Here is a 26619-nt window from a genome sequence, read left to right on the forward strand (position 1 = left end):
TGATCTCATTTTGTGCAAACAAGATGTCTTGAGTTTGCAATTGTAACATTCCGATTTGTTGACTGGGAACTCCTCTTTTACTATGCATTTCATTGTCATTAACAGCCATGTTCTCTATCAATTTTGTTGCTTCCTCTAGAGTCTTACGTTTAATATTACCTCCAGCTGAGGCATCTAACATCAACTTGGTTTGTGAACCAAGACCTCAAAGGAAAAGTAGCACTACTGCTGCTTCATCAAAACTGTGCATGTGAGTCTTTCTCAATAAGCTTTTTGTATCTGTCCCATGCCTGACTTAATGTCTCCTCCATGCCTTGTTTGAAAGAAGAGATTTCTTGCTTCCCTTTGTTAACTTTGGATTGTGGGAAGTACTTGTTCAAAAACATTGCAACCACAGCTTCCCATTCTGTAAAACTACCTTCTGGAAAAGAATTTAACCACAACTTAGCATTGCCTCCCAATGAGAAAGGAAACAAGCTAAGCTTGATTGCTTCATCTGACACTCCATTTATCTTCACGATGTTACAGATTTTGATTGAAGGTGGTGAGATGTTCATACTGGCTTTCATGTGATAGCCCATTAAACTGATTGCTTTTTACCAACTATATCAACATTGGTTTCACCTCTATTTTTGTAGCATTAACCCTCGGCCTTGCTATACTGTTAAAATGGTTAGGGTCAACCAAAGTGGTGTAATCTGCAAGAGTTCGTCTACCATTATTCTCCTTTGTCATATTTTCAGTGCTATGGTAAGACATTGGTGGTGAAGGTTGTAAGAGTGTCTCAGGAGAAGGGAATAGTTCTCTTGAAGTTCGAACTCTCCTTCTCCTTCTACTTTCGTCTAAGCCTTCAAGAAGAGGTTAAGAAATCTTTTTTTCTTCTAGTCCGAATATTACCCTGCATACACAAGGAAACAATACCCTAGAAAAAAAATTTAGCACAAAAAGATAGAAAAGAGAAGAAATAATCAAAAGATATAATCAAAAAGATAAGAAGATAGGAAATAAAAACCGAAAAAATAAAAACAGAAAATAAAAACAGAAAATAAAAACAGAAAATAAAAACAGAAAATAAAAACAGAAAATAAAAACAGAAAATAAAAACAGAAAAATAGAAACAAAAAATAAAAACAGAAAAAGTAAAAAATAATAAAAAATCACACAAATAAACTAGTTAAACCACGAGTCCCCGACAACGGCGCCAAAAACTTGTTTACCCCTCGGCAAGTGTAATCGAATCGTATCAAGTAATAATCCTGGAAAGACCAAGTATCGTTTCCTAAGAGACTCATGACCTAGACAGTTATGTAATTTATTGATTAATTAAGACTTGAGAATAAATAGTTGTAAGTTTCAAATGCAAAAGACTGAAAAGTAAATATGTATGCATGTGATGATCAATGGGCAAGGAGAAACAAAACACGTGAATATATATGTGGATGAGTATGTTGTTGGGGTTTATTAATTTCATCCTTTTCCACTCTCTTGTATTTAGGAATTCATCATTCTTTTCATTAATGTTAATGCCACTGTCAAAATTACTTTAAACCCGATGTCTGGGCGAAGAAAGCCTAATCATAATCACTAGTTTATAATGTCTTGTTTCCCTAGCAATTAATCATGCATTATAATGAGCTGAAGCTTAAAGGCAACCAACTATCATACTCCTATGTCTAGGTTGGTAATATACTGATGGGAGAGATTCCCCAGATCTAGATTTCCCCGTATGTGTCCATATCGACAAAACCAATAATCATGACATCGAATGAGTTAAACAATGCATGCTTTGAGCAAAGAGGAAAAACCCTAACTATTAATGAAAGAAAGCATGTATCATATAAATGATCTTGAAGAACAAATTCCATACAAGAGAGTTTCTAAAGATTTACATTGATTCCCCAACAACAAAATAAGTTTAGTTCACCATCTTCATGGTGAAACTAGATGAAATACAATGGAAAAGTGAAAGATAGAACCCTAGAAAGTTGAGAAAGGAGTCTTAGCATCCAAAATCCTCCTCCAAGGGGTGAAAGAGTGCATTTGTGCTTCGTCCCAACCAAAGATACAAACCCTAGAACGTCTTAAAGCTTATATAATATTCTAAAAAATATAGAAAAGTAGGCCCAAGCCTAGAAAAATGCCGCTCAGCGGTAGTAACGCGTTGCCAATTTTTCCCCTCAGCGGCATAATTATCCCTCAGCAGTGCCAACGAGTACTGAAAAGTGTCGCTCAACGGTAAATGGCGCTGAGTGGTACTTGCTGATTCTCTTCTTTTGCACTTTTTGTGTCCTTTTCTGATTCCATCTTTATCCCTTTTCACTTATTTCATCAATTTCATCTAAAAGCCTGCAAAAACAAAGAAATCAAGCATAAAACCTGTCTAACTCTTTTATTTGAATTAATTCAACAAAATCATGAGTTCAAGGTAATTTCTAAGTCATAAAGGTTGTAATTGAAGTCAATTTAAAGTATAAAAATAACAGTTTTTCAACTGTTATCATTTCTCCATGTCTATGGGGAACTAAACTCTATTTGTTGTTGGGGAATGATGTAACCTTGTGAACTCTCATGTATTTGAATTGATTCTTAATCATATATGCTTTATTCATTAATTGTTTGGGAATTCATTCTTTTTAATGCTTGCAATATTTAACTCATTTAGTTGCATGATTTATGAATTGCATGAGTGCCCGGAGGTTCGTTAAAATTCAGGTTCTTGTTGAATTCTCCCAAGGGTAATATTTCTCATGGATGAGAGTATGAGTACTTGGTCGTCTTAAGCTCTTGATCTTCAGACTTAATTTTCTAGGAATGCTAGGAATTCAACGAACTAGGAATTAAGGCAGACTTATTGCGCCAAGGATTGGGTTCTAAGTACTTTAGTGAGTGACATTAACATTAATGCATAAAGAGGAATTCTTATATACAGGAGAGGGAACTTGGTGAAATCTAACCCCAACAACATATTCATCTCATATTAAACAACATTCATTCATCTGTGTTACTTTACTATTGATCAATTTGCATTCATATTTACTTTTTTGTCTTTGCATTTTAAACCAATGATGGCGTTACTTTTAAGTCTTAATTAATTGAGTTATCATGCAATTGTTTAGTGCTGAGAGTCTTTTGGGATACAATACTTGGTCTTACCATTTTATATTACTTGTGCGATTCAGTACACTTGCCGATCCATCAACAAGATTTTGATTTCGTTTTTGGAGATCAAAAATATTGTTAACAAGTTTTTGGCGCTGTTGCCAAGAACTCACGGTTTAAACTACTCTATTTGTGTGATTCTTAATTAATTTTGGCTTTATTCTATTTCACTTTATTTTATTTTATTTTATTTTATTTTATTTTATTTTACTTTATTTTATTTTATTTTATTTTATTTTCGTATCTTTTATTTTTAATGTTATTTTCTTTTGTGGTAACAATATTTTCTAGGGTTTTATTTGGTTTATGCAGGATACAGTAAGAACAAGGAGCAACAAAAGTTTTGAACCTCTTCTTGAAGGACTTGAGACTAGTAGGAGGCCACGAAGAAAGAGGCTTGCTAGAGTACCTTCTCTAGAAAGAATTTCACAGGTCCTACAATCTGATCAGGAAAGCATGGACAACAATGAGGGTAGACGTACCTAGGCAGATTATGCAATTGTTGTTGGCCCATACCATTTTAATAGCATTGCAAACCCAATGGTCAACGCCATAAGCATAGAGATGAAGCCTGCGTTGATCCATCTAATAAAAAGAAACCAGTTCAATGGACTATCCAATGAAAGTCCATATGAGCATCTGACCACTTTTAATGAGATCTGCAACACTATGAAGCTGAATGGAGTGCCATATGATGCTATAAGACTGAGTTTGTTTCTTTTTCACTGGGAGGAAACGCTAAACTGTGGCTAAACTCTTTTCCTGAAAACAAATTTACTAGGTCAAAAGATGTGGTTGCCAAATTTTTGAATAAATACTTCCCACAGTCAAAGATCAACAAAGGGAAGCAGGAAATCTCTTCTTTCAACCAAGGCATGGAGGAATCATTAGGGCAAGCATGGGATAGATACAAAAGCTTGCCGAGAAAGACACCTACTCATTGTTTTGATGAAGCAACAATAGTCATTCTTTTCCTTGGAGGTCTGTGTTCACAAACCAAATTGATGTTGGATGCCTCAGTTGGAGGCAATACAAATGCAAGACTCCAGAGGAAGCTTATGAGTTAATTGACAACATGGCTACCAATGATAATGAGATGCACAATGAAAGAAAAAATTCCTCACAATCTAAGGGAGTTTTACAGCTACAGTCTTATGATGCCTTGCTTGCTCAAAATAAAGGTATCACTCAACAGTTGGAGATTTTGACAAAAAAACTTTCTCAACCATCAAAGGAGTGCTAGAATCTCAATGGTGGTGATCATTTTAATGGTCAATGTGTAGTGCCCGAGAATCTCAATGAGAATGTGAACTACATGGGCAACCAGTTCCGTCCCAACAACTACAATCAAGGGTGGAAATCCCATCCAAGCACAGGACAAAGCCAATTTGGGCAAACTGGTGGACAATTCAATAGACCGCCACCACAACAACAACAATAGTGGCAACAACAACCCTCTCTATCTGACAGAACTACAAAGCTTGAGGGTACCCTCCAACAATTCATGCAGGCATCTCTTTCCACTAAGAAAAGCACTGAAGCTGCTATAAGAAACTTGGAGATGCAGGTTGGTCAAATGGCTAAGAAGTTGGAAGAAATGCCTATCAAAAGTTTTGGGGGTAATATTGAAGTTAACCCCAAAGAAGAATGTAAGGTGTTAACCCTCGGCAAGTGTAACCGAATCGTATCAAGTAATAATAAATGGTAAGACCAAGTATCGTCTCCCAAAGCACTCACGGCCTAAACAGTTATGTGATTTGTTGATTAAATTAGACTTATGAACGAATTCTTTTAGATTTAGATGCAAATACTAAAAAGTAAATATGAATGCATGTATTCATCAATTGAACAAAATAAGCAAAGCGTGATTGAAATGTATAGAATGATGATGTTGCTGGGCGGTTTCAATTCATCCTATTGATGGACAAATTTATGATCACCAAAATATGATGTCACAAACTTGTTGAACAATCGGCAAGTATGACCGAATCGTTTCAAGTAATAAACTCGGTAAGACCAAGTATCGTTCTCCCAAAGGACTCACGGCCTAGTTTAGTTATGTGATTTGTTGATTAGCTAAGACTTAAGAACAAAATAATTGGATTTTACTATGCAAAAGACGAAAATAAACATGTATGCATGAGGTTGATCAATGGCTAAAACAAAATACAAACACTTTCAATGGATTATATGAATGAATATGTTGTTGGGGTTTATCAAATTCATCTTATCCACTCTCATATATTTTAGGAATTCAACATTCAATTCATCATTGTTAATGCCACTCTCTAAATTACCTTTCAAGAAGGCTTCTCCCTAATTACGAGTTCATACGATTACTAGCATTCCTAATAATTAGTTTATTTAGCAAAAGAGCTTAAGGCAACCAATATACTTATTGGGAGAAATTCCCCGGATCTAGACTTCCCCGTACGTTCCCGTATCGACAAAATCAATAATCATGCATTGAATGAGTTAAACAAAGCAAGCATTAAGCAAAGAGGAAAAACCCTAACTAATGATGAAAGAAAGCATAAATCTTAGATTAAGATGCAAGCACAAATTCCATATATGAGACCTTCAAAAGATTACATTGATTCCCCAACAAACATACAAGGTTTAGTTCACCATATTCATGGTGAAACTAGATGAATAATAATGAAAGAATGAAAGAGATAGAAAAACCCGAGAGAGAAGAGAAGAGCTGTCACCATCTCCCAATCTACCCCCAAGGGGTGAAAAAGAGAGTGTTTGCTTCGTTTCTGCCAAAGATACCAAACCCTAAGACATCTAGGTCTTTAAATAGGACATAAAAATAATAGAAAACGGGTCCAGGCCCAAACAGATCATAAAATCGCATAAAACTGGCCCAAAACTCGTCTGGTTGACTTTTTTGTATTCTGGTTGACTGGTTGACTTTTTGGTTGACTGGTTGACTTTTCTGGTTGACTGATTGACTTTTCTGGTTTCTGGTTGACTTTTCTTATTCCATCTCTCTCCTTCTTCACTTCTTTCACTAAATTCACCTTAAAACCTGCACAAAAACACTGAAATCAAGCATAAACCTGTCCAGCTCTCTTATTTCTGAAAATATGGATAAAAGCATGATTTCAAGCTAGTTTCTAACGGTAAAGGTTGCTTTTTGTGTCAATTTTAAGCATGAAAATAACAGTTTTTCAACTGTTATCACAACCCCAAACTTAGAACTTTGCTTGTCCTCAAGTAAACAAGATGTAACTCAATCTTCAACCAATTCATATGATGGTTCACTCATTCAAAAATCCTCTTTTTCAAGATAAGTAACAACTTCACTCAAACTTGTGACCAAGAGTTCAATCAAGATGTGCACATGCTTTAGTGTTCACAAAGTCATTTAAATTCCAACAAATGCTATTTTTCATGAATGATCAATCAATTAAGCATGGATGTTCATGTGCTTATGGAATATTTCCTCACTAGGTAAAGTGTTTCACTCAACACACAAGTGTATCAGAGGTAAAGTGTTTCACTCATTCACTCCACTATCACAATGTTACATGAATCAACTTTGCCTTTCATTTTACCACAATCAAAAAATTCACAAGCATGCATCATCACAAGGACTTTTCAATGGCTTATAATGTGGCTGGGCTAACAAGAAAATTGGTTTTTCTGGATCACAAAATCCTTGAGTTAAGAGAATCATAACAACAAAATTTTTCTTATTCTTCCCAACTTGCTTTTCCATCTGCATTGAACTTTGCTTCTTTTTCTTTTCTTTTCTTTTCTTTTTCTTTTTTTTTCTTTGCATATTCTTACTTTTTAGCTCTTAGCTCAATGCTTTTCCTTTTTCATGTTTTCCCAACAACCCCAAACTTGAACATTTAACAATACCACACAAGATCTTCTACTTAACTCAAGGTAAAGATTTTCAATCAAGGGTTTTCAGTGTATGTTCAAGGCTAAGGGTTCAAAGGATAGAACACAAAGTGTTCTCTTTTAGTGGGCTAACTTTATGAATTCGGCCAATAAAAAGGGTTCCAACAAACGGCCTTGATCACATGATGCAAAACAAGCAATTGATTCAATCATAGAAAACCTGGGCAAAGTCATTCATGCTTTCAAAGTAATAGCATTCAATCATACCAAAAACTCTGGAGCTCAAAACCTCACATATAAGCTCATTCACATTTGACATACACATCCTGCTTAATTTCACAATCACAATCATGATATCCTGCATTTGTTCACAAAGATTGTGAATCACCTTTATAAGCATTTTAATGTGCACATCTTCTCAACATCAATCAATCAATAAGCATCATCAAGCATTACTTATCAAACAATCACAGTTAATAGCAAACCACCATAACAAACCATGTTTCCAATAGAGTACACCAAACCCTAATCTAAAACAAAAAATAAATAAGTTTAGAAAACTTAAACCAACAAAAGCATAAGTCCTGCTCTAGTTATGATAGCATTCATCAGTAAATGCTATCTCAACTCCTCATTAATCTGAGCTATCCTCTGTATCTTCCTCTTCTTGGATCTTATAATCTTGATTCTTTTTGCCCGATGAGGAGGCCATCCCTGCATCAAACATAATTCACAAAACCAAAAGATACATTGTTAAGCATTAGTAAACCACAATGAAGAAATCAGCCCCTTCAATGATGCTCTCTCCCAACCCCAAACTTAGATGGAAAACTAGTGAGCAAGTGAGTGGAAGGGAGATTTTCTAAAAAGGGATGAGGGAAAAGATGTGGAAAACCTTGGAGAAGGTATGTGGGAGTGTTTGTGCAGAGAAGAGCCTGAAAGTATGAGCATATGCGCAGCTTAGGGTATAAAAATACCCTAATGGGCTCGGGTCCCGCTAAGGGGAAACTAAAGCCCATCTGCGAGAGTACCGCTCAGCGGTAAGTTGCCGCTCAGCGGCACTTTCGTGATGTGCTCTTCTCCTTCTTTGCTTAACCTAAGTGCCTCCTAAACATGCCCCTCACTGGTTCCCTGCAATTCAATCTTCAGAATACTTATGCAAAACCCTATTACTACTACAATGAAACAAACAAAAACAATCAATCAACTGGGTTGCCTACCAGGTAGCGCTTGTTTAACGTCACGAGCCTGACCCAAAATCCACCAACACCCATCAGTAGGTGTTACAATCTAACCAATACCCATCAGTAGGTGTTACAAACTTACCAGCACCCATCAGTAGGTGCAAAATTTTCTCACCAACACCCATCAGTAGGTGTTATAACTTAGCATCCTTCAGTAGATGCTATATCCAACTAGCATCCTTCAGTAGATGCTATGTCCAGTAAAATATTTACACAATAATGTTCAACAGATTTAAACATTACAAACCAAAGTAAAATTTAAAAGTTCTAAAATTACTGGGTTGCCTCCCAACAAGCGCTCTTTTAACGTCATTAGCTTGACCCAGTAAAGTTCAAGTTCCTTCTTCTTTTTCTTCTTTCTACTGAACTTCTTCAGAAATTTAATCAAACCAGGAACCTGTTGTAGTGTCTCAATCATAGGAACTTTAATCTCCAATTTCTTGAAGATTTCCATAAAGCACTTAAATTTCTTTTCCTTCCTATGATTCTTCTTTAGATGAGGATGGGATTTTTCATATGATTCCTTCTTGTTTCCTCTCATCTTCTTTTTCTTATGCTTCCTTTCCCCAAATTTTCTCTTTTTCTTTTCTCTTATTTTTTTTCTTCCCTTCTCTTTTTCTTCTCAACTTCTTTATTTTCACACAAATTTTCTCTTCTTCTTTCTCTTCTCTCTCTTTTCTCTCTTCTCTCTCTTCTTTTTCCAACTCAACTTTTTCAACATTTACACTCACTAGCACTTCACATTCTTCCCTGGGGTTAACCTCAGTATTAGCCCCGAAAATTTTTATCAAGCCTTTCTTCCAATTGCTTGGTAATCTGACCCATTTGAATCTCCAAGTTCTTAATAGCAGCTTCAGTGCTCTTTTGAGAAGATTCAGTTTTCTGTATGAATTGCTGAAGAGTTTCTTCCAACCTTGTTGATCTTTCATTAAGTGTAGACATTTGTTGCCATAAGGTTGGTTGTTGCTGTTGTTGCTTGTGAAATGGCCCTGATTGTCCAGCTTGCCCACTTTGTCCTTGACCAATACTTGGGTGTGGTTTCCACCCTTGATTGAAGTTCCCTTGACAATATGGAAATTGATTGGCCATGAAGTTAACATCCTCTAAAGCTTCCACTGGAAAGGCGCTTTGACCATTTATATGGTCACCACCACATAATTCACACATTTGTGGTTGAACCTGTGCAACAGTCTTTAACTCTTTTGGCAGTTGTGCAAGTATGATGGAATCGTACTTGATGTAGTCCTCCTTTTGTATTTTTATCTTTTATAGTTTAGCTCTTAAGGAGTATGGGTTACTATAAATACCCAACTCCTCTCTTGTATTAGCACTTTTGAGCTGAATGAGAATTATATTTCTGAAATCAGAATAATTCTCTCTTGAAAGTCATAGGCTAGAGAGTCCAAAGACTCCCTCTAGCCACCTTCCAAGCACACTCTCATTCTTCCATTTCTCCAAAAATTCCACGGTGCTTTCTCTCTCATCCTCCACGCTGACTTCTCACCGCCACATCTCGTGCACGTGTCAGCTCCTCCTTACATCACCACTCCAACGTCTCATCCACGTCTTCAGACCGCGCCTCTCATTTCTTTCTTCACGCACATCATACCCGCACATTCACATTCTCTCTCTCGTGAGAGTATTTCTCCGTCTCGCAGAACCACATCTCCTTCTTCCTTCATTTCTTTGCTTCGTTTCAGCCATTACAAACCTCTCCACCGAACATTTTCATCCAAGCTTAGGGTTCCTTCATCATTCTCATTTTGCCTTTCGATTTCACCGATTGTTTTCCCCTTTCTACCTTTTAATCCACTTTCCTCTAAGAAATCTAGCTTTCCTACCGTTTAATCTTGAGTTTGAACCGATTCATCGGTTCATTTTGAGCTTTCCCCCTTTTCTAGGGTTTTCTTCGTGTCTCTAGGGTTATCTCCCGATTAAACCTTAGATCTTAGGGTTTTCTTGAGTCTGTTCTTAGTTTAGTAGGTTTCCTTTGAGTAAGCTCTGAATCTAGATTTTCGTGTACTTTCCGCTGCGTTCATCTCTGGAGGAAGCTTCGAAGGAGTCCGCGTCGCGTCGTCGGCCTCTCCTCGGGCGTTCGTCCATCAAGTGGTTGATAACAGTTGAAAAACTGTTATTTTCATGATTAAATTTGACACTAAAAGCAACCTTTACACTTAGAAACTAGCTTGAAATCATGCTTTTCTTTATATTTTTGGGAATAAGAGAGCTGGACAGGTTTATGCTTGATTTCAGTGTTTTTGTGCAGGTTTTAAGGTGAATTTGGTGAAAGAAGTGAAGAAGGAGAGAGATGAAATCAGAAAAGACAACAAAAAGTGCAAAAGGAGAAGCCGAAGTCACCGCTCAGCGGCAGTTTACCGCTGAGCGGCACTCAGGAGTTTGCGGGAGGTCCGCTGAGGGGAAAAATGGCCGCTGAGGGGAGAAAACAAGTCACGCACTCACCGCTGAGCGGTATTTTACCGCTGAGCGGTACTCTGGAAGTCACGGGAGATCCGCTGAGGGGCAAAATGGCCGCTGAGGGGAGAAAACAAGTCACGCAATCACCGCTGAGCGGTAGTTTACCGCTGAGCGGCACTTTAATGGGCTTGGACTTGACTTTTTGTAATTTACGAATGATATATAAGCTTTAGGGTTTCCTAGGGTTAGGTATCTTTGGCAGAAACGAAGCAAACACTCTCTCTTCCACCCCTTGGGGTAGATTGGGAGATGGTGACAGCTCTCCTCTTCTCTTTCACGGGTTTTTCTATCTCTTTCATTCTTTCATCATTGTTCATCTAGGTTCACCATGAATATGGTGAACTAAACTTTGTATGTTTGTTGGGGAATCAATGTAATCTTGTGAAACTCTCATATATGGAATCTGTTTTTACATCTTTTAATTAAGACTTATGCTTTCTTTCATCATTAGTTAGGGTTTTTCCTCTTTGTTTAATGCTTGCATGGTTTAACTCATTCGATGCATGATTATTGGTTTTGTCGATACGGGAACGTACGGGGAAGTCTAGATCCGGGGAATTTCTCCCAATTTTATATTGGTTGTCGTTAAGCTCCTGTACTTATGAACTAATCATTAGGAATGCTAGGAATTGTATGAACTCGTGATTAGGGAGAAGCCTTCTGGAAAGGTACATTAGAGAGTGGCATTAACAATGGTGATTTGATCGTTGAATTCCTAAAATATATGAGAGTGGATAAGATGAAATTGAACCCCAACAACATATCCATACATAAATTTCATTGAAAGTGTTTATCTTTTGCTTTTTGCCATTGATCACAATTCATGCATACATGTTTATTTTCTGTCTTGCATTTTAAACCCCAATTAATTCGTTTGTAAGTCTTAGTTAATTAAGAAATCACATAACTAAACTAGGCCGTGAGTCCTTTGGGAAGAACGATACTTGGTCTTACCAAGTTTTATTACTTGAACGATTCGGTCATACTTGCCGATTGAAAACAAGTTTGTGACATCATAATTTGGTGTTCATAAATTTGTCCATCAAGTTTTTGGCGCCGTTGCCGGGGACTCGTGGTTTAACTGGTTAATTTGTGTGATTATTGATTATCTTTGACTTATTTTTTTTATTTTATTTTTAAATTTCGAATTTTTATTTTATTTTATTTTATTTTTCTGTTTATATTTTTCAGTTTGTATTTTATTTGATTTTATTTTATTTTTCTGTTTTCTGTTTTTATTTTCTGTTTTTTATTTTTCGGTTTTTATTTGATTTGATTTTATTTTATTTTATTTGATTAGATTAGATTTTATTTTATTTTATTTTATTTTCTATTTGTATTTTATTTTATTTTATTTTATTTTTCTGTTTTTATTTCCTATCTTCTTATCTTTTCAATTATATCCTTTGATTTTTTTTCTCTATCTTTTTGTGCTAACAATTGTTTTTAGGGTTTTGTGCCTAATGTCTGCAGAATGCAATTTGGTCAAGAATTTAACTATATGGGCACTCAATTCTACGAAAGTAATCTCAACCACTGGTGGGAACATGACTCAAGCATGGATCAAAGCCAATTTTGGCAAGCTGCCGGACAATTTGAGAACCAACCACAACAACAATGGCAGCAACAAAGCTTTAAAATCAACAAAGGGAAGCACGAGATCTCTTCATTTAGACAAGGCATGGAAGAATCACTGGGGCATGCATGGGACATATATAAAAGCCTATTAAGAAAAACTCTCACGCATGGATTTGACGAAGTGGAAGTAGTCCTAATCTTCCTTGGAGGTCTTGGTTCACAAACCAAGATGATGCTTGACGCCTCAGCTGGAGGAAATATCAAATGGAAAACTCCAGAGGAAGCTACAGAAATCATTGAAAATATGGCTACAAGTGATAATGAACTAAACAGTGAAAGAGGAGCTCCTATTCAACAAAAAGGAGTTCTACAGTTGCAATCCAATAATGCCTTGATAGCTCAGAACAAGTTAATAACTCAACAATTGGAGAATCTCTCAAAGATACTTGAACAATTGCCACAAGAGTTAAAGACTGTTGCACAGGTACAATCCCAGTTATGCGAATTGTGTGGAGGTGACCATATCAATGGTCAATGTGCCTTTCCAGTTGAAGCCGTAGAGGATGTAAACTACATGACCAATCAGTACCGTCAAGGGAGCTACAATCAAGGGTGGAAACCACACCCAAGTATTGGTCAGGAACAAAGTGGGCAAGCTGGACAAACTGGGCAATTTAACAAGCAATAGCAACAAACCTTTCTATCAGGAAGTTTGGATGACACCCTTCAACAATTTTTGAAAAATTCTGACGCTACTCAGAAAAGCATTGAAGAATCATGTAAAAGGATGGAGATGCAGCTTCATTCCATTAGTCAGAGATTGAATGATGAGGTTAATACTGAAGTTAACCCTAAGGAGGAAGGGCAAGCCATTATCACTGAAAGTGACAAGATTCTTGATGAGAAAAAAATAGGGGGCGATGAGGAAAAGATAGAGAGAAAAGAAAAAGAAGAATTGAGTGAGAGAAATAAAGATGAAGAAAAAGAGAAAGAAGTGGTTGAGAGAGAAGAGAGAAAGAAAATTTGTGTGGAAATAAAGAAGTTGAAAAGAAAAAGAAAAGGGAAGAAAAAAATAAAAGAAAAGAAAAAGAGAAAATTTAGGGAGAGAAAAAGGAAGAAAAAAAAGATGAGAGGAAAGAAGAAGAAATCATATGAAAAATCACATCCTCATCTAAAGAAGAATCATAGGAAGGAAAAGAAATTCAAGTGCTTTATGGAAAATCTTCAAGAAATTGGAGATTAAAGTTCCTATGGTTGAGACATTGCAACAGGTTCCTGGTTTGATCAAATTTCTGAAGAAGTTCAGTAGAAAGAAGAAAAAGAAGAAGGAACTTGAGGTTGGGTCAAGCTAATGACGTTAAAAGAGCGCTTGCTGGGAGGCAACCCAGTGATTTAAGAACTTTTGCTTTTATTTTGGTTTTGTAATTTGTAATTTTTGAACATTATTTCTGTATTTATTTTGTTGGATATAGCATCTACTGAAGGATGCTAGGTGGTTAAGTATCTACTGAAGGATACAATGGCTGTAACACCTACTGATGGGTGTTGGTGGATTTTGGGTCAGGCCCGTGACGTTAAACAAGCACTACCTGGGAGGCAACCCAGTTGATTGAATATTTCTGTTTGTTTGTTTTAGTTAGGGTTTGCATAAGTATTTTGAACATTGAATTGCAGGGAGCCAGTGAGAGGCATGTCTAGGAGGCACGTAGGTTAAGAAAAGAAGGAGAAGAGAACTTCACGAAAGTGCCGCTGAGCGGTACTTTACCGCTGAGCGGTACTCTCGCAGAATAGGGTTTTAGTTCCCCTTAGCGGGACCCGAGCCCATTAGGGTATTTTTAAACCCTAAGCTGCGCATTCTTTCACACTTTCAGACTTTTCTTTGCACAAACACTCCCACATACCTTCTCCAAGGTTTTCCACATCTTTTCACTCTTCCCTCTTAAGAAAATTTCTCTTCCACTCACTTTTTCACTAGTGTGCCATCAAAGTTTGGGGTTGGAAGAGAGCATTCTAGCTTGGAAGCATTCTCATTGCATCTAGTATCTCCACCCAAGTAAGTAAAATGCATTTTGTTCATTCTAGGGTTTTGATTTTGAATATGATGGTCAAAGCATGAAGATTTAGGGGTTTTGATTTCTTTGCATGATTTGATGATATATTTGATGTTTGAACCGATTAAACTGCATGATTATGAACTGGAAAACTGAAAATTGCATTTGGGTGGAGTTAGGAAAGCTTTAAAACAGGTTTTCAAAAATCTGCAGAGTTACCGCTGAGGGGTAAACTGCCGCTGAGCGGCACTCTACCAGATTTGATTTTTTCTGGTTTTTTTTAATCTGGAATGTGGTACTGGTGGCGCTGAGGGGAAATTCTGGCCCTCAGCGGTGGTTTAGTTTCGAAAGGAGTTGTGTTCTGTGTTGTACTAATGATTAACATCATGTTCTGTGGTTTGGTTTTGTGTTTTGAATGTAGGAATGGCATCCTCATCCGGAAAAAGATTGAAAACCATGGCAAACAAGAGAAAGGAAAAGGAACCAGAGCAACCCCACTCTAGTAGGTTCCTCTCTAGGAAACATGAGAAGCACTTTAAAGTGGTTCAGGACAGGAGACTTCTGATGGAGAGAAAGGTTGGAATGATACCTAACCTTGCTCCTCAATTTGGAGAGCAAGTTTTAGGGAATGACTGGGGAAAGCTAGCCACTTATCCTGCACCTGCCAACATAGCTGTGGTTAAGGAATTTTACACCAATGCAAAGAAGATTGGTGATTATCCAGCTGAGAATTATTTGGGCTATGTTAGAGGCCATGCTATCAGGTATGATCCTGATTCAATTAATAATTTTCTGGACACTGTATGGGCTGGTGAGCAGTGCCAGTTTGCTCTTTGCATGGAGGAAGGTGCTGATTATGAGGATGTGGAGAGAGTACTGTGTATACCTGGAGGACACTTCCAAAGGAATCGATCTGGCTCAGTGGTTAACATTAGGAGGACGGATTTGACTCCTCTTGCAAAGTATTGGATGGCGTTTTCTCATGCCAACATTCAGCCATGTTCACATGTGTCAGATATTACTCTCAGCAGGGCATTCTTCATCTACTGTGCTATCAGAAATTGAATGTTAATATTGGGCAGGTGATAGCTGATGAGATTAGTGTGTGCGCCAATACTTCAAACAACAAAGCACCACTAGGACATCCTTCTTTGATCACACACCTTTGCAAGATAGCTGGGGTGGACACTTCTGCTCCACCTTTTGAGAGGCCAAGAAAAGCTATTGATGAGGCCTACTATAGACAGTACTGTGGAGGTGATGATGAAGCTCAGCCAGTTCCACCACGCCGTGGTCGTAGAGAGAGAGGGCCAGCACAGAGCCAGACATCTGCTGAGACACATGAAGCAGAGCCATTCCAGATGAGGGACATGTATATGTCTCTTATAGGGGCTCAGTTGCAGTCCATTCACAGAGGGCAGGTGGCCACTGCTGAGATGATTGTGGGGATGTATGATACACCTCCAGCCCACAGGTGGACTATGGATGAATTCCATAATGTGGTAGCTTGGCCAGAGGAGCCAGTGCATGGAGGAGGAGCTGGAGCAGCTGAAGCTTCAGCTAGAGATATGGAAGAAGATGAAGCTGATGAGGATGATGCATTTGAAGATGATGAAGATGAGGAGGAAGAGAAAGATACAGAGGACAGCTCAGATTGATGAGGAGCTGAGATAGCATTTACTGATGAATGCTATCATGTGCTTATGCTTTGTGGTTTAAGTTTTCTGAACTTATTTGTTTTTGTTTTTAGATTAGGGTTTGATGTACTCTATTTGAAACTTGGTTTCTTGTGATGGTTTGCTATTAACTGTGATGTTGTGATAAGTAATTCTGAATGATGCTTATGATTAACTGATGTTGAGATGATGTGCACATTAAAATGCTTATACAGGTGATTCACAAGTTTTGTGAACAAATGCATGATATCATGATTGTGATTGTGAAATTAAGCAGGATGTGTATGTCAAATGTGAATGAACTTATGTGTGAGATTTTGAGCTCCAGAGTTGTTATTGTTGAATGCTATTACTTTGGAAGCGTGAATGATTTTGCCCAGGTTTTCTATGATTGAATCAATTGCTTGTTTTGCATCATGTGATCAAGGCCATTTGTTGAAAACCTTTTTATTGGCCAAATTCAAAAAATTAGCCCACTAAAAGAGAACACTGTGTCTTCTATCCTTTGAACCCTTAGCCTTGAATATACACTGAAAACCCGTAGTTGAAAATCTTTACCTTGAGTTAAGTAGAAGATCTTGTGTGGTATTGCTAAATGTTCAAGTTTGGGGTTGTTGGGAAAAACATGAAAAGCATTGAGCTAAGAGCTAAAAAGTAAGAATGTGCAAAGAAAAAGAAAAGAAAAGAAAAAGAAGCAAAGCTCAATGCAAAGGCAAAAGAAAGTTGGGAATGAATAAGATGATTGTGTTGTTATGATTCTATTAACTCAAGGATTTTGTGATCCAGAAAAACCAATTTTCTTGTTAGCCCAGCCACATTATAAGCCATTGAAAAGTCCTTGTGATGATGCATGCTTGTGAATGTTTTTGATTGTGGTAAAATGAAAGGCAAAGTTGATTCATGTAACATTGTGATAGTAGAGTGAATGAGTGATTATCTCTTATACACTTGAGTGTGAGTGAAACACTTGACTTAGTGAGGAAATATCACATGAACACATGAACATTCATGTTTAATTGATTGATCATTCATAAAAATAGCATTTGTTGGAATTTAAATGACTTTGTGAACACTAAAGCATGTGCACATCTTGATTGAACTCTTGGTCATAAGTTTGAGTGAAGTTTTTGCTTATCTTGAAAAGAAGATTTTTGAATGAAGTGAATCATCATATGAATTGGTTGAAGATAAAGTTACATCTTATTTGCTTGAGGACAAGCAAAGTTTTAAGTTTGGGGTTGTGATAACAGTTGAAAAACTGTTATTTTCATGATTAAATTTGACACTAAAAGCAACCTTTACACTTAGAAACTAGCTTGAAATCATGCTTTTCTTTATATTTTTGGGAATAAGAGAGCTGGACAGGTTTATGCTTGATTTCAGTGTTTTTGTGCAGGTTTTAAGGTGAATTTGGTGAAAGAAGTGAAGAAGGAGAGAGATGAAATCAGAAAAGACAACAAAAAGTGCAAAAGGAGAAGCCGAAGTCACCGCTCAGCGGCAGTTTACCGCTGAGCGGCACTCAGGAGTTTGCGGGAGGTCCGCTGAGGGGCAAAATGGCCGCTGAGGGGAGAAAACAAGTCACGCACTCACCGCTGAGCGGTATTTTACCGCTGAGCGGTACTCTGGAAGTCACGGGAGATCCGCTGAGGGGCAAAATGGCCGCTGAGGGGAGAAAACAAGTCACGCAATCACCGCTGAGCGGTAGTTTACCGCTGAGCGGCACTTTAATGGGCTTGGACTTGACTTTTTGTAATTTACGAATGATATATAAGCTTTAGGGTTTCCTAGGGTTAGGTATCTTTGGCAGAAACGAAGCAAACACTCTCTCTTCCACCCCTTGGGGTAGATTGGGAGATGGTGACAACTCTCCTCTTCTCTTTCACGGGTTTTTCTATCTCTTTCATTCTTTCATCATTGTTCATCTAGGTTCACCATGAATATGGTGAACTAAACTTTGTATGTTTGTTGGGGAATCAATGTAATCTTGTGAAACTCTCATATATGGAATCTGTTTTTACATCTTTTAATTAAAACTTATGCTTTCTTTCATCATTAGTTAGGGTTTTTCCTCTTTGTTTAATGCTTGCATGGTTTAACTCATTCGATGCATGATTATTGGTTTTGTCGATACGGGAACGTACGGGGAAGTCTAGATCCGGGGAATTTCTCCCAATTTTATATTGGTTGTCGTTAAGCTCCTGTACTTATGAACTAATCATTAGGAATGCTAGGAATTGTATGAACTCATGATTAGGGAGAAGCCTTCTGGAAAGGTACATTAGAGAGTGGCATTAACAATGGTGATTTGATCGTTGAATTCCTAAAATATATGAGAGTGGATAAGATGAAATTGAACCCCAACAACATATCCATACATAAATTTCATTGAAAGTGTTTATCTTTTGCTTTTTGCCATTGATCACAATTCATGCATACATGTTTATTTTCTGTCTTGCATTTTAAACCCCAATTAATTCGTTTGTAAGTCTTAGTTAATTAAGAAATCACATAACTAAACTAGGCCGTGAGTCCTTTGGGAAGAACGATACTTGGTCTTACCAAGTTTTATTACTTGAACGATTCGGTCATACTTGCCGATTGAAAACAAGTTTGTGACATCATAATTTGGTGTTCATAAATTTGTCCATCAGTGGTATCAGAGCAAGGTCGAACACGCTTCCAAGCTAAGTATCTCTGTCATTGTTTTTATTTTTTTTGTTTTGTTCATCGTTTCTGTTTTGAGTTTTGTTTCATTTGATTTTGTCTTGATTCTGAGTTTCTGTTTCGAGTCTCTGTTTCGTTTTCTGATCTGAGTTGTTGCAAATCTTGTGTGCGTTTCGTGTTTTGAATCTCTTCATATGTTTAGGTTTCCATATTCTGACAAGGTTTATTGATATGTGCTTGTGGTGCTTTGAGTCAGTGTTTCATCATTTTGTTCGGTTCAATTTAATCTTTGAGTCTTTTAAGTTTTGAAATCTATTTCTGTAGTGTCAAAGTCATGTTAATTTGGTTATTTGTCTTTTAAATCAGTTGTGCATTTGATCGTCAAATTGTGTTTGAGCCTTGGTATAAACTCTATCACACCGCAAAAGCAATGAAACATTTAAATGAATGAGCTGGTTGATAGATATCCATTGGCCAGTCCAATTGATTCTTTAAAGTTGAAAAATGTTTTAGTCAAGATTCTTGTTCAAATTCATTTCTGGATTTTGAGTTGCTGTTAAAAAGCAAGTGCATACTGCAAAGATCAATGAAAGGCATAGCCTAGATTAGTAGCACTTGTGAACACAGTTTAACCTTGTTGCAGCAGTTGGCCGATCTGCATATTTCCTTGCTTGAGTCATTTGCTTTATTTTTGTTCATTTCAGTAGTAGATCATTGCTGGAATTCGGTGTATTCAATTCTAGAGTCATTTGTGTCTTGCATTTGGTGTTGTTTAAAATTCTGTCAGTTTTTTTGAGTTGAATCATTTGTTTCTATCATGACTTATATCTTGTGAAGTTGAATTGAAATAGAAGTCAAATTCTATGTTGTGAATTGTAGCAAAAGAAAGTAAAAGTATAAAAGCATGAGTTCTTATGATTTGAAAAAGAAAAAGCAATTAGAAAAGAAGTATTGATTGAACCACATAAAGAGTCAAGTGGCAAGTGCAATTCACAACACAGTTTCACTTCTAATGTTTCTCTCCTTTTTCTGGTTCATCATATAATTGGATTGAAGTGAACATTTTAGAGCAATTGGCAATGCATTATTCTATTTCAGTTGCAAATCTGTTTGGTCATGTATGATTCAACTTGAAGTGATTTTTATTGTTTTTAAAATCTGTTCTAGTTCTATTTCTTAGGTTCTATTTGTTGTGCTTACTTTGATCAAAAGCTTCGTTTCTTGCTTGTCATTGTTGAATGTTCTGGTTTTGTCTCAGTGCACGTGTAAACTCTGATCTGCTGTTCCTAATTGAAGTTTTTGTTGCTTTCATAATCTGATCAAGAGTTGATCTTGAGTCAGTTTCTCTGTTGTGCTATCATTTTCATTATCTGGCTTACATTGTTGGTGGTTGTCCTGTATTGTCCATTACTCTGTTTAGCCTAGCCTTTTCTGAAATGAGAAGCTTTTACACTTTGGTTTCTGGAATTTGAAAGAAGGTTTGTGTGCTTGGTAGCATCTTAGGTGGTGGTGGTCTGAAAGACTTTCCAGCTTTGTACTGCCAAGGGAGAATCTCCCTTCCAAACCTTTTCATTTATGTGCTTTAACTTTCAAAAGAGAAGCCTGAGTGTAGTGAGTTTAGTGAGGCTGACTTGGCCTAATTCCTTGGAACTTTGAAATAGAGAATTCAGTGTTAATCTAACTGTTTTGTGATTGTTCATTGTGCAGGAAAAGAAATTGGATCAATTAGATTGGAGCAGTTGTGCTTTGCTTAAACTGACATTGCATTGATTTTGGCTTATAAACTGTTTGCTGAAATCATTGAGATATTAAATGTTCTGAATGTGATTACTAATTTCATGATTTGATTACAATTGTTGAAATCTGTTGAGTCCTGATTAGCACCATCACTCTTTCTTTGTTGAGATCATTTTTTTTTTCCAAATGCATATAGAGAAAATAGTTTCCTGGTATTAATCACATGTAGCTTTCAGTTTTGTCAGATTGACTGATTGCATACCCTTGCATGCCACCTAGTTAGGATTTCATGGACAGATTTATGCATGAATTGATTTGCTTAGAGTAATTAAGCCTGTGCATGAACTTGTTTTAACTGCCAAAGCATCATTCCATTTTTTAAGAAGTGACTAAAGCAATTAATTTCCAATTCTGACTTCTTGGTTGAATTAAGCACATCATTCTTTTTACCCATTGGATTTATCATATTTTAAATTAGAATTGAATGGTTGCTTAAATCAGTTTAGTTTCTGCATTGAATTACACCCATTGCATCTGGTTAATGTCCATTCCTATTTGTATTTGCTGGATTTGGGTTTGATTTTGTATGCAGAAATGAACCAGTGAAGGGTGTCCAATAGAAGTTGAGATTAGTTTAAAATGAGCAACCAGTAGCAACCATCTGAACTGAAGGGAGTTTCTTTCACCTTAAACTACTTCTGTTTGATTGAACTATGCCTGTTATAGCTTGTCTTTGATTAGCATAATTTCAAGTGTTGAATCTGGTATGACAGTTCTTGTAAACTAAGATTAGCCAATCTGAATTCTGAATTGGAATTGTTCTGCATTGTGTTGGATTAATCTGATTTTTTATTAGACTGGGTGGTTGTTAATCAGTTTGGTTTCAGCTTAGATTTTACATTTCTTTGAATCTGGTATAATGACCATTTGCATGTGTCTAATAGAATCTGGTTTGATTTTGGTGTGTGTAGAACTGATTTGTTTGAGAGTTTAACTTGAGCAGGAAATTACTGAGAAAACAGCAACCTAAGCATTTAATTTGGAAGCTTTGAACTAAAGGGAGTTATCTAGTTTAATTGCTTCTGACTGTTTAAACTCTTTTGGATTTAAATTGTTCATTGTTGGATTGCATGATCTGCTGAATTGGTGTGAATTATCTGTGCAGAGTTGCTTTCATTAGAATTCAATTTGTGTACAAGTTTACTTGAGCAGCAGCAGAATTTTAATGGAAAGTTTAGAAAGCTTGTGCAACCAAGAGAAAGGGAAGTTCTTACTGCCCTATATTTTTTTGTGTGCAATCTGCTTAGCTAAGGGTTTTTAAGTGAAATAAACTTTGTGCAATTGTTTGTAGGATGAGACTAGCAAGGAGATTCAAGAGAATTGATTCCAGCAACATCAAAGTTGAGCAACAAAGCTGAATGAAGTGGACCAGGACCAGGACCGTAGCAGCCTAGTATAGTTTTCTTTTAGTTTCAATTTTGTTTGTAATAGGCTTGTGTTAGCCTACTGTTAGCTTTAGCTTGTTTTGTAAAAAGGCCTTTTATAAAGTCCAAGTATTTGGAAGAGTCCTTGGTGCTCTTTCAAACTCTTAGCAACTTTACTTGCTTTAAATTTAGCATAGGTAGATAGATGAATGTGTGATTTGATTTGTGTTTCTCGTAGGGGTCATTAGAGTCCGCTGGATTCTTAAGTGTTGTGTTTGTTTAATTTTGTGTTCACGGTTAGGGGTGACTTAGGCTAAAAGAGATTAAACTCTAAGCCTTTTCACACATTAGAGTCCGAGAGTCTAGTCTTTTATTTGTGCTTAATTGTATGTGTTTGTTTGAGTTGTGTACTTTGTTTCTAAAGGTGATTTTAGTTTAAGGGGTAATTAGTTAGTAGCCTAAGACATTTCTGGCAAGGCAAGACTTGGTACTTAAGCAGCTTTTTAGCTCACCTCTCTTACCTGGGACTTGTCTAAGTGAAAGTTTTGAACCCTTTTGATTAAGAAAACTTTTAAAAACAAAGATGTCTTCTTATAGTTCATATAGGTCTTCTAGGTTAGATAAAGTTGATGAAATGTTTAAACAAGCTAGGAATCTTCCATCATTTGGTAAAGACATAGGTGCATTAACATACCTATCTTGGAAAAAAGAAATTGATAAAATAAATCCTTGGTTTTGTGAAGAGAGTGAATATTATGTTCTTAGTATATATCTCTCTAAGTTAGAAGTGCATGCAAGAGAGTGGTGGAATGAAAGACAATATCATGTTAGGAAAGGTAGAAAGTCCTCCATACGTGATTGGCATGATTTAAAAGCTTGCATGAGAAGAAAGTTTGTGCCTTCAAGCATTAAAAGAAACCTAGAACTAATTAGGGATTGCATTAATGATGGAAAATTATTTCTTGAGAGTTTAAATGATCATGGGTTTCTTCGTAGAGAATTAGAATTTGGGGCAAGACTTAAAGAGATCAAGGATAAGAAAAGAGAAAAAGAGATTGAGAGAAAAGAAAAGAAAGAAAGGAAAGAAGAAGAGAAGAGAGAGAGAGAAGAAAACGAGAAAAGAGAAGAGAGAAGAAGAGAGGAATTAAGGAATGAAGAAGAGAGAAGAAGAGAAGAAGAGAAAAGAAAAGAAGAAGAAAGAAAAGAAAAAGAGAGAAAAGAAGAAAAGAGAGAAAGGCAAGAAAGAGAGAAGAAGGAAAAGGAGAAATTGTTCCTTATGGCAAATCCTATTCTTCCAAAGACCATAGAACTTAAAAGGGAAGGTTTCCAAATCTTTACTTCTTCTCCAATAATTGATTATTTTTCAAATTTTAACTTCTCTTTCAAACAAATTGTCATCTCATATTCTATGCAAACATTTTCAAAATATGACAATTCAAATCTTGAGTTATTGTTATCTTTAAGAAAACAATTAACTCAAGATAAAATTGAATTTGGACTTCTAAGATTTTCAAAGATTACTAATCAAAGTATTAGAAGTTCTTATTCTCTTGTTTTTAAAGAAAAAGTCTTTCTTGAATTGATATTATCCGAAGATATATTTGATGTGTATTGCAGATTCGTGTTTGATCCAGGAGGAAGAAAACTAGATCTAAAAGAATAAGGCCATTCTAAGATGGCCATGCTCCCAAAGATTGTGTAGAGTTTTTTTCATAAGGCGATTGTCAGATTTGAGGACAAATCTTTTTTAAGAGGGAGGAGGGTATGATGGAATCGTACTTGATGTAGTCCTCCTTTTGTATTTTTATCTTTTATAGTTTAGCTCTTAAGGAGTATGGGTTACTATAAATACCCAACTCCTCTCTTGTATTAGCACTTTTGAGCTGAATGAGAATTATATTTCTGAAATCAGAATAATTCTCTCTTGAAAGTCATAGGCTAGAGAGTCCAAAGACTCCCTCTAGCCACCTTCCAAGCACACTCTCATTCTTCCATTTCTCCAAAAATTCCACGGTGCTTTCTCTCTCATCCTCCACGCTGACTTCTCACCGCCACATCTCGTGCACGCGTCAGCTCCTCCTTACATCACCGCTCCAACGTCTCATCCACGTCTTCAGACCGCGCCTCTCATTTCTTTCTTCACGCACATCATACCCGCACATTCACATTCTCTCTCTCGTGAGAGTATTTCTCCGTCTCGCAGAACCACATCTCCTTCTTCCTTCATTTCTTTGCTTCGTTTCAGCCATTACAAACCTCTCCACCGAACATTTTCATCCAAGCTTAGGGTTCCTTCATCATTCTCATTTTGCCTTTCGATTTCACCGATTGTTTTCCCCTTTCTACCTTTTAATCCACTTTCCTCTAAGAAATCTAGCTCTCCTACCGTTTAATCTTGAGTTTGAACCGATTCATCGGTTCATTTTGAGCTTTCCCCCTTTTCTAGGGTTTTCTTCGTGTCTCTAGGGTTATCTCCCGATTAAACCTTAGATCTTAGGGTTTTCTTGAGTCTGTTCTTAGTTTAGTAGGTTTCCTTTGAGTAAGCTCTGAATCTAGATTTTCGTGTACTTTCTGCTGCGTTCATCTCTAGAGGAAGCTTCGAAGGAGTCCGCGTCGCGTCGTCGGCCTCTCCTCGGGCGTTCGTCCATCAAAGTATCTTTGTGAGATTCTCCAATTGTTGAGTTAGTATCTTGTTCTGAGCTAGCAAGGCATCATTGGATTGCAACTGTAGAACTCCTTTTTGTTGAATAGGAGCTCCTGTTTCACTGTTCAGCTCATTATCACTAGTAGCCATATTATCAATGATTTCCGTAGCTTCCTCTGGAGTTTTCCATTTGATGTTTCCTCCTGCTGAGGCGTCAAGCATCATCTTGGTTTGTGGACCAAGACCTCCAAGGAAGGTTAGGACTACGTGCACATCATCAAAGCCATGCGTGGGTGTCTTTCTTAATAGGCTTTTGTATCTGTCCCATGCATGACCTAGTGATTCCTCCATTCCTTGCCTAAAAGATGAGATATCTTGCTTTCCTTTGTTGACCTTGGAAGAATTGAGTGCCCATATAGTCAAATTCTTGACCGAATTGCATCCTGCAAGCATTAGGCACAAAACTCTAGAAAATATTTGTTAGCACAAAAGATAGAGAAGATATAAAGAATAAATGATAAGAAGATAAAAGATAGCAAGATAGAAGATAAAAACATAAAATAAAAAAATGAAAACAGAAAACAGAAAAAAAAAACAGAAAACGAAAAAATAAAAAATAAAAAAAAATAAAAAAAATAAAAACAAAAAATAAAATAAAATAAAATAAAATAAAATCAAATCAAATCAAATCAAATCAAATCAAATCAAATCAAATCAAATAAAACAAAACAAAAACAGAAAAAACCAAAAACAAAAAAATAAAAACAGAAATTCAAAATTAAAGTCAAAGATAATCAATAATCACACAAATAAACCAGTTAAACCAGAGTCCCCGGCAACGGCGCCAAAAACTTGATGGACAAATTTATGATCACCAAAATATGATGTCACAAACTTGTTGAACAATCGGCAAGTATGACCGAATCGTTTCAAGTAATAAACTCGGTAAGACCAAGTATCGTTCTCCCAAAGGACTCACGACCTAGTTTAGTTATGTGATTTGTTGATTAGCTAAGACTTAAGAACAAAATAATTGGATTTTACTATGCAAAAGACGAAAATAAACATGTATGCATGAGGTTGATCAATGGCTAAAACAAAATACAAACACTTTCAATGGATTATATGAATGAATATGTTGTTGGGGTTTATCAAATTCATCTTATCCACTCTCATATATTTTAGGAATTCAACATTCAATTCATCATTGTTAATGCCACTCTCTAAATTACCTTTCAAGAAGGCTTCTCCCTAATTACGAGTTCATACGATTCCTAGCATTCCTAATAATTAGTTTATTTAGCACAGGAGCTTAAGGCAACCAATATACTTATTGGGAGAAATTCCCCGGATCTAGACTTCCCCGTACGTTCCCGTATCGACAAAATCAATAATCATGCATTGAATGAGTTAAACAAAGCAAGCATTAAGCAAAGAGGAAAAACCCTAACTAATGATGAAAGAAAGCATAAATCTTAGATTAAGATGCAAGCACAAATTCCATATATGAGAGCTTCAAAAGATTACATTGATTCCCCAACAAACATACAAGGTTTAGTTCACCATATTCATGGTGAAACTAGAAAAACCTGAGAGAGAAGAGGAGAGCTGTCACCATCTCCCAATCTACCTCCAAGGGGTGAAAAAGAGAGTGTTTGCTTCGTTTCTGCCAAAGATACCAAACCCTAAGACATCTAGGTCTTTAAATAGGACATAAAAATAATAGAAAACGGGTCCAGGCCCAAACAGATCATAAAATCGCATAAAACTGGCCCAAAACTCGTCTGGTTGACTTTTTTCGTATTCTGGTTGACTGTTGACTTTTTGGTTGACTGGTTGACTTTTCTGGTTGACTGGTTGACTTTTCTGGTTTCTGGTTGACTTTTCTGATTCCATCTCTCTCCTTCTTCACTTCTTTCACTAAATTGACCTTAAAACCTGCACAAAAACACTGGAATCAAGCATAAACCTGTCCAGCTCTCTTATTTCTGAAAATATGGATAAAAGCATGATTTCAAGCTAGTTTCTAACTGTAAAGGTTGCTTTTTGTGTCAATTTTAAGCATGAAAATAACAGTTTTTCAACTGTTATCACCTATCCACTCTCATG

Source organism: Vigna umbellata, chromosome 1 (assembly GCF_029865625.1).
Source record: "Vigna umbellata cultivar VRB3 chromosome 1, Vumbellata_1.0, whole genome shotgun sequence".
Taxonomy (NCBI): Eukaryota; Viridiplantae; Streptophyta; class Magnoliopsida; order Fabales; family Fabaceae; genus Vigna; species Vigna umbellata.